The following is a 9,328-nucleotide window of genomic DNA, read 5'->3' as shown; positions in this document are numbered from 1 at the left end:
CTAGTTTGGAATCTTGTGTATGGGGAAGTCCCACATGTTAGAACCTTGGTTTATTTCAGGATATTTTGCTTCATGCTTCTATTTTTTTTTTTTTTTCATTTCGTATCACTTAGTTTCTGTGTTTAGCAAAGAAGATGCTGGTTTTCAATTCAGACTTTTAAATCTTGGCTTCACAACTTGCTAATTTGGAAGTCTTGTCTAAGTTAAACTTTTAAGCTAGTTTCCTTTATTGGTTAAAAAGATCAACTGATCACATTCTTGGTGTTATTCACAGAATCAAATGGGCTAATATTTGTAACGTGTCTGGCAAGTCCACCCACCTCTCCCCCTTTTTTGAGCCCCATGAAGATTTTGGTTTAGTCAGTGCCTAAGTTTTCCACCCAGGATCACTTGGGGGAAATATATATATATATATATATATATATATATATATATATATATATATATGACCAAGAATCACCCAGACCAGTTGAATCAGTTAAATAAGAATTTCTGGAGCACACTAGTGCTTCTGTAACATATTCCCAGGTGACTCCCATGTACAGCCTGGACCTAGAATTGCCAAGCTAGACTATTGCTCTCAAACTTTAATGAGCATACAAATCCCTTGGGTTCCTGGCTAAAATTCAGATTTTGATTCTGTAGGTCTGGGGTGAAATCTGATACTGAATTTCGAGCAAGTTCCCAGATGATTCTGATGCTGTTGTTCCTTGGACAACACTTTGTGTCACAAGATGAGCTAGGTAGTTGGGGATAAGATTACCCATGGACAGGAACATTGTTTGCAATAAGGAAGAGGAAGCTGAATAAGCTTCCCAAGCTCTGGTGGGCTACCCCTTTTCTGGAATAAAAGTTTAGGCAAGTAGACTGCATTGAATGTCCCACATATTTTGCCTCTTCTGTTTCTTCATATCATTAAGCCATAGTAATGAGGTTGGAAGCCACAGAAAAAAAACTCAGAGTTGAAGCATGGCATATCCTCAATGACTATTAGATGAGCAGAGGTTCCTGCTAGAGGCCTGAAGTAGGCCTGCTGAGATGATGCTGCAAATTAAGGCTCATGTCAGACGATAGCTTCAACTTTCAATGAAGCTCAATACACAGGGCCGCTTAGGTCTCTAAAGACAGTGCATCTCAAGCTGAACATGCATAGGTTGGGGTTGAGAGTGGGATAGTTGTTCCAACATATTTCTACCCTAGAGTTTTCTGATCAGTAGGTTTGGGTGGGATCTCAAGAATTTGCATTCTAACCAGCATCTAACCAGGTGATGTTGCTGGGTTTGACCGCACCTTGGGAAGAACCCTTCTAAAAGCCAGGAAAGGACCATCTGAGTGGGAGCTTCTCCATAGACTTCATAGATTGCTGCAAAGCTCGTTTGGGAAAAGGTGAAAGGGTGGGTGAGCCATGGGGAGGGTCAGGTCATTTCTTTTCCATTCAGCCCCCAGGTGAAATGGAGAGAAGAATTGAGGGTGGCTCTGCACGATATTGTGGTGCAGGTGTGTGTAAACAAAAGCCTGGGGATACCTTTTTAAAAATAAATTTAAGGAGCATTTATTCAGATAATGACTTGCATATCAGGAAATGTAGCCCTCAATATATGTTCCAAAATGAAGCGGATAGGGCAGTGTTTATAAAGGCAAAATTTTCAAGGAGCGTCTGATCAAAGAGATGGTTTGTTAGAGAAAAAATGACCATAAACTTTCTCATTAGTTTTCTGACTAATGGGGGCTACTGGACTTTTAATGGTTCTGACTCAGTGATCAACAAGTGCAGTTGTGAGGTGAGAACAATGGATAACATATGATTAAGCATTTATCAACATCCTGGTTTCAACCCTGGCCTGTAAAACAAAAAGGCTGGCTTTGATCACACAATCTCAGTACAGGGAGTATTATTTAACAATGACGCAAGGAGTCAAATTTTTCAAACAGTACAATCAGCACAAGGGGGCCCCTTGCTTTGCAGGCAGTTTCAAAGCCCAAAAGGGAAACGTCTTGCTCTGTAAGCAGCTTCAAAGCTCAAGCTGCAAACAAGTCCCAGTGTTGGCCCACAAGTTATGAAATTTAAGTTTATGTAAGTCCTCAGCTGAGTTGGGAGAGGGGCTTCCTGAACATCTTCAGCTGTATGAATGAAGATGGTGGGTGATAGGCCAACTGTTGCCAGTCTAAAGGGTGATCTCCAGCTTCTATGGGGACTGCTCCCCTCCCCTGGCTGGAGGGCTGATCGGACTATCATGACTGCTGAGTTACAACCACTGAGCTTTCTTGCCTCCCAGGGGTGCCTTTCCTAGGAAGGTAGGGATAAGAAGAAGCAGTTACCGTAAAGGCTTTTAAAGTTGCTGTGGTGTAGACATGTTAGGGTGAAGATATGCAGAAGCACAGCTTTCATTTTATCAGTAACTGAACTCAGCTTGCTCATCAGGCCCCCATTTAAGGTAATTCTGATCCTCTGATTTAAAATGGAACCTCTCGGAGGTAAATAAGGTGATTCAGGCTTCTACGCCTTCCTTTCCAAGCAGGGCCATTCTCCCCTCTCCAGGGCCTTCCTTCCCTTCTTACCAAGGAGGACAACTGGGTTCAGGGGATGCATCTGGAATGAGAGGAAAGGATCTAGTACATGCTTATCCTTTAGTCTTCTCTGCCTTCTATTTGGGGGGTCGGACTGCCTTCACCTCCATTCACATCTCCTCTGGCCATTGGATGCGCTCTGGCATTTACTGCTCATCGCCGTGGTCCTGGGCCCTGGCTTCCACTTGGAGGATCTGCCTTTCTTGCTTGGTTGAGGGTCAGCTCTCAATCCATTCTCTCAAGGCTTTCTGGATCTCCTTGTGCCATAAGTAGGGGAAAGTGAGGTAGGCTGAGGTGGGAAATCATGACCTTTGCCCAAACAGGGTCTGCCTGCCACCTCAGAGGCTGCCCTACAGTCAGTGGGATTTCCTAGGAGATTCTCCTCCAACTTCCAAACGGAAACTCAGGTGCCTCTCCTCTGCTGAGAGATTCCCTGGGTCCTCCCATCAGCCCCAGCAGAGGAAGGCTCCTTTTAGAGCTAGTGGTTCAGGAAATGTCCCCAAGCCACACCCTGTCCTGAATCTTCCCTACTGTATGGCTTTCAGTTAGCAAAACAAACAAAAATAAAAATACTCCCCTTCTTCTTTGAGCCCGCTAAGCTTTTTTTTTTTTTTTTTTTTTACTTTTCTGGTTTTGCAAATGAAAGCTTTGGTTTGAACAACTACTCTTTTCTCTCCCTAAAATGGACTTCCAGAGGCAACTTTGGAAACAGGATCTGAGCTCTGAGTTTTTTCCTCTTCCTTGGGTTCAACTCCACCTTCAGCAATGGATTCCTCAATGTTAGTGGGAGGAAAATTGATCAAGGGTGTGGTGAGAATCGCTAGGAATGAAAACATGTTGGATAATGTTTCAATCTATCATGGCCAGTGCATGCTCGAGACCAATGAACGCATATAACTCTTAGACGAGCCCCTATACACATCCGGTTTGCTCTTCCTCCTCCTCTCACTCTCCTTTCTCTTTTTCTTCCATCTCTTCCAATATTCTGGGTCCCCTGCATTATTATATCTCTAGCAGCAGGGACAATGGGATTAAGCAAGATAAATAAACTCAAACATTTCATCTTGTCTTCCCCAAATCCAAATAGATAACATTCTCAGAAAACCCATAATCTTGTCTTCTTCTTTTTCTTTCTTTCTTTCTGTTTTTTTTTTTTGCTCAATTGTCAACAGCATCTAAAAGTTTCTCTTTTAAAAAACTTTTTAAGCTAAAACAAACATTTGCACTTTCTACCAAATGAGAGACTATTATTGTGACTTTAATGGAGTCCATTTATGTTTAAAGCTAGTATATGATAGTGGGAAAGTGAATATGTTGAAAACCATTATCTGGAACTCAGCATATGGGTATATTGAAGAGATAATGATGAGCCCGGAAGGAAGCTCTATTTCAATGTGCTGACTGCCATTTCCAAGTACATGCAGGTCTGTCTGTACTGAAAGTTTTTCCACCATCAGCCAGGGGGAAAAGCTGCAAATCTGAGAAGCAAACTGTAAAATGCAAACAGCTTAGTTTCAAGGGAGGGACCTCATGAAGCCAGCAGTGGTGATAGTCACTTAAAGAAATGGGGCTTATTCTGAATGGTATGCTGCTGTTGGATTTTTTTCTAGGTGGCCAATCCGTAAGGACATAACAAGATCCTAGAGGTTAGCTTTGTAGTAGGTTTCAATGTGAAGATTATTTATTTTGATCCATCCCCCCACCCCCACCCCCGCCCCATCCAGAATTCTAGAATGCTTTTTATCCAGCTGGCTCTTCTTTAAACTTAGTTTTTATTGTTGTTGTTTTAATTAGAAGCAAAACCTCTAGGTCAACAGTTTCTTGTATGTACGTAGAAGAGATTATAATGGTCTGAGGCCCTGGGGTGCTGGTCCAGGTCTATTGTTGATTTGGATGGTGATTATACAGGTTACCATCCAAACTACTGAAGTTTAATTTGTCATTTTTTTCTGTTGGACTGTCTCATTTCAATAAAATGGCTTTACTTTAAAAACTCAGAGAAATGAAGATACAGCTATGAAATCCCTTTACATAATTTAAATAACTGCTTATTTTTTATTAATTGCGAAGGCAGGAAAGTCTCAGAGCAATTAGTAAAAGTATCTGGGTACGTGAAATATTTGATATAAAAGGAATTTAAGAATCTGATAACCCATCCCCTTCATTTTGCTGGTGAAAAAGAGGAGGTCTTGAGAGTCAGGTGACTTAATCAGTAAATCCTGGCTAAGACGTTGTAGAAGCAGAATTTGAATCTAGGGCCATCTCTTCTACTCTGCCATCTGTGTGGTAACATATGGAACCTGTGCTGGACAATATATATATATATTCTCATTTAATCCATAAAATACTCTTGTTGGAGATGGAATTTTTATTTCCCTTTTTCAGATCAAAACATGGAGGCTTCTCTAGATAAGTGACTTAGTCAAAGCCACACAGTGAGTGTCGGAGTTGGGGTTGGAAACCAGGTCTCTCTGACCCCTGACCTCACCTTCCTAACATTCTGCTGTTGTCTTTTTATACACCTAAAATTCTGTATTTCTGGACTCTAATTTTATACTTTCTTTTTGGTGTGGAGTATTGAACGGGGTAGGAGAAAGAACAATGTTTTGTAGGGAAAAAAGTAAATAATCAGAGAGTTTATTTATCCGTTTAAAATTTTTTATATATTTAAAACATGTATGTCCACTATTTCCTTAGGTATTAGAGCCAACAGTCTATGTATTTAATTGGAAATTTCACCAACCTTGGTTTTTATAACTGATATTGAGCCAGCGAGCACAGAGGCTGCTAGAAAGAACATGCTCACTGAACAAAGACCTCTTTAGCCTTGGAAATGGAACTTACAAGTTTCTGTGATAGAGTAAAAATACACTGGGCGTGGCCTCCCTCCCAAATGACACGTCCTTTACCCACATCAGTTTAGAGAAGCAATTAGTCTGCCTGGAGCATGCAAACCTTTGCCGTACATGAAAGCCAGACACCTTCACTCCGGAAGCATGAGCCTAGGTCAGTGCTTTGTGAAAATAGGTACTTTCTGGATGATCTTGTGATGGCTTTGATGGCGGGGTATACACTCAACGCTGTCATTACTGAGCTATAATGGCTGGAAGCAATTTTCTCTCAGCATCAGAGACCACGGAAAACTTGTTCTGTGCCTGTTATTAGTCTACACAGGAGAGAATTCATTTGCTGGAGGAAAGTTATTAAAACACTGTAATTTAATATTTGTGTGAGAAATAATAAAATTGATAAATTACAGGTGAGCAAGACCAGGGAGCTCTTTTGTTTATTCCTTCTGGAACTCACTGTGGATTCTAGGTGTTTCCTGTGTTGTGGCTTCTTACATGAATGATTTATCTGTTTGAGTGTGGGATTAAAGACACATGACATGTTCCTGGCATAAGAGCAAAAATACAACCAAAGGATTTGACACTTGGCTAGAATATTGCAATATTAGTGTGTATATTTTATCCAAAGGTGACCAAAGCCCTATTTTGTATAGGACAGTTATGATTTGTCAATAATCAATAAGAGACTATTCTTAGAGCTACTGACTCTGACTCTTCCCTGAATCCATAACTAGTTCCACCACTTAAAGAATTTAACAATTCATCAGGAAGCTTAAAACAAGTACACAAATATTATATTTTCCCTTGATATTTACATTGAATTACACCATACATTTTTTCATACTCCTTTGAGAGTTTTCGTATGCTGTTGCTTGTTTCTTTTGCTTTTCAGCCCCTAAAGGAATTATCCAATGTACAAACTTCTTTTCTTTGGGGTACATACTTTCTTCTATGATCTTAACTATTCTCTAGCCCATTGCTTCTCAAACTTTAGTGACCATAAAATCATCAGGAGAGTTTGTTAAAATGGAGCACCTCCCAATTTAGAGACTCTGACTCAGTAGTTCTGGGGTGAAGATCAAGAAAATGCATTTCTAATATTCTTCCAGATGTAGCGGCTGTTCTGGGGGCCACCCTGGGAGTGGCACTGTTCTGGATGCATTTCTAATATTCTTCCAGATGTTGTGACTGTTTTGTGGGCCACCCTGGGAGTGGCACTGTTCTGGATGCATTTCTAATATTCTTCCAGATGTTCTGTGGGCCATGGTGGGAGTGGCACTGTTCTGGAACTCAGATGATCATATCTAAATAGATGATGCCACATCCTAGATCTTTCTCAAAAGCTCAAAACTGATGTTTCTAATGCCCCTGATGCAGCCCAAGGTACAGCACCCCTTCAAGCTGGTGGAAAAAGTTGTTCCTACCAGAGTCTCAGGTGTAAGACTGAGCTCACAACTACCACCCCATCTCCTCACCTTCCTGTGCCTACTAATAATGCCTTCTTTATCCCAGGTAGCCAAACTTGAGTCCTCACAGTCCACTTGCTCAACACTCTCATCCTTTTGGTTATTTTTTGTTCCACTGGGTACCAAATCCAGCAGAGCTTGACTAATCAGTCTCTCATAGTCACCTCACAGCACAAACACTTCTATAGTTCTGGAAGTTCTTGTCCCATACCCACCCACTCCTTGATTTGGCTACAACCATATGAAGCACTAAAATGCCTTTGTGTCTTTAAAGGTGTTGCATCTTCAGCCTATCTCCTTCTTTATCACTTATACCATGGCCACCACTCATGGGCTGGAGAGCACAGTTGCATTATTTTAGAGACGATGACAAGGTAGATGTATAAGGGAGATCTGAAATAATCTACTTCTATTTAGATAGGAAATTCTTGGAGTAAGTTGGCATAAGGGTATATTTCTTCCTTTATTTTCTCATCTTTACCCAACTGCTTCTGAGACCCATATGTCATCCATATGGACTGACTGGACATGTCGCCACATTGGTAATCTTTTTCTTTCCTATATTGCACCTCTTGCTGCCTTCCCCCCATCCTGAGTAATAAGCTCTTTTTAATAATTATGGCCATCGTGCTTTATAAGTAAAACATTTTTGGTCTAACGGGAAGGCTCAAACATCTGGGTAACATTTCTTTAGTTTATGAGGACTGAGATCAGAGCAGCTGAAATGGAAACTGATTTACAGAATCAAGGTAACTATCAAGATTCATGAAAATGTAAGTTTCCAAAGCTTTTCTTTTGAAAGCATGACCGATTTTTGAAATGTTTGCCGAAATTTTTCAAAAACCTATTAGCCATTTCTGTTTCATATTAAACAAAAATTCAGAACTAAATGTAACCTTTTTTAATAAGTCACGAGTACCATTGCAAATATACAAAAAGTATATTTTGTGCCATACAGTGATTATCTGTCCCTTTCTAAGTTTCAGGCTATGGCTTTATAGATGCTCGCTAGTCTCCTGCAGCTCTCCCGCCTTAACAATGTGTTGACTTGAATTGGCTGGGGACGGCAAGTTAGATAACCAAATATGTAACAACTATGTGCAAAATACCAACAGGCTGAGGATGCTGTACTGAGGGTTCATCTGTTAAACCATGATCACAATTATTTAAATGATTCAGAGTGATTCCTTCCTTCCTCCCTCCCTCCCTCCCTCCCTCCCTCCCTCCCTCCCTCCCTTCCTTCCTTCCTTCCTTCCTTCCTCCCTTCCCTCCCTCCCTCCCTCCCTTCCCTCCCTCCCTCCCTCCCTCCCTCCCTCCCTTCCTTTCTCCCTCTATCCCTTCTTTCCTCCCTCCCTCCCTTTCTTCTTCCTTTCCTTCCTTCCTCCCTTCTTTCTTTCCTCCCTTTTTTTTCTCTCTTTCTCTTTATAAACTGCCTTTGGATTACTCAGCTATGACTGCTGTTTTCTAGAATTGAGTTTCTTGGTGGGAGACTAACCTTCAGATGAGTACAACTCAGTTACAGTTTAATTTTTTTATTACTGCAATGTATCTTCATTTCCGAGAAATATATTTAAGGCCAAGGTACGAATGTTCATTGGAATTTAATTGCTATCACTTAAAATACATAACATGAACATTTTGGGAGGGAGGAACTTAAGGCCTAAGTAGAAAACATGGATTATAAAAGGCCTTTATACCTTAGTATATGGTATAGAAAAGTTGTATATAACTTGTGGTAATTACAAAAGATTTTGAATTTAATTGGGAAGGGGAAATGAGGGGTATTATTATATTGGAATAAAACTGTAGTATTAACTACCAATCTCTATTCATGTTCACATTCTATATTGACAAATTTAACTTGCTAAGGGCTAAAAGTTGATTTGTCCAGCCTCATTTGCATTACAGTTAAAATCATTATGTGAAATAACAGTAGCTTTTGCAAAGGGGGAGAAAGTACCTATCTTTACAATTAACTATGAAACTGGCATTGGTTACTGCAGTCTGTTGGGTCATTATCATACAGAATAGAGTTGGTAAAGATGTGATACTCTGACATGGCAAGTCTCAACACTTACTTAGCCATCGTTGTGCTCTGACAGCAAGTTAGACTGCACGCACTGCGCTCCGAAGCCAAGTGTAACAGCTGACTTTCTCTTCAGCTAATCAGTCCTGTGTATCTACAGAACAGGATGCTATGAAACACAGATTTATCAGAAAGAGCCAGATCTGAACCATGAAGACCTGCTATTTTGCTGGAGACATGAGACAAATGAATAAAACAAATAATGAAGGGAAGTATTGTGCCTCATGACTGCACATAGGGATTCCTCTCAGTGCTAAACTTTATGAGTAGATGTTAAGACCCAAAGGTGAAAGAGATCTGTGAGGGCTAGAGTTGGAGTCTGAAAGAATTTGGGCTCGATTTTGACCTTGAATACTTTC

This window comes from Myotis nattereri, assembly GCF_964212035.1.
Source record: "Myotis nattereri genome assembly, chromosome: 8".
Classification (NCBI taxonomy): Eukaryota; Metazoa; Chordata; class Mammalia; order Chiroptera; family Vespertilionidae; genus Myotis; species Myotis nattereri.
This window is presented reverse-complemented; position numbering follows the sequence as displayed.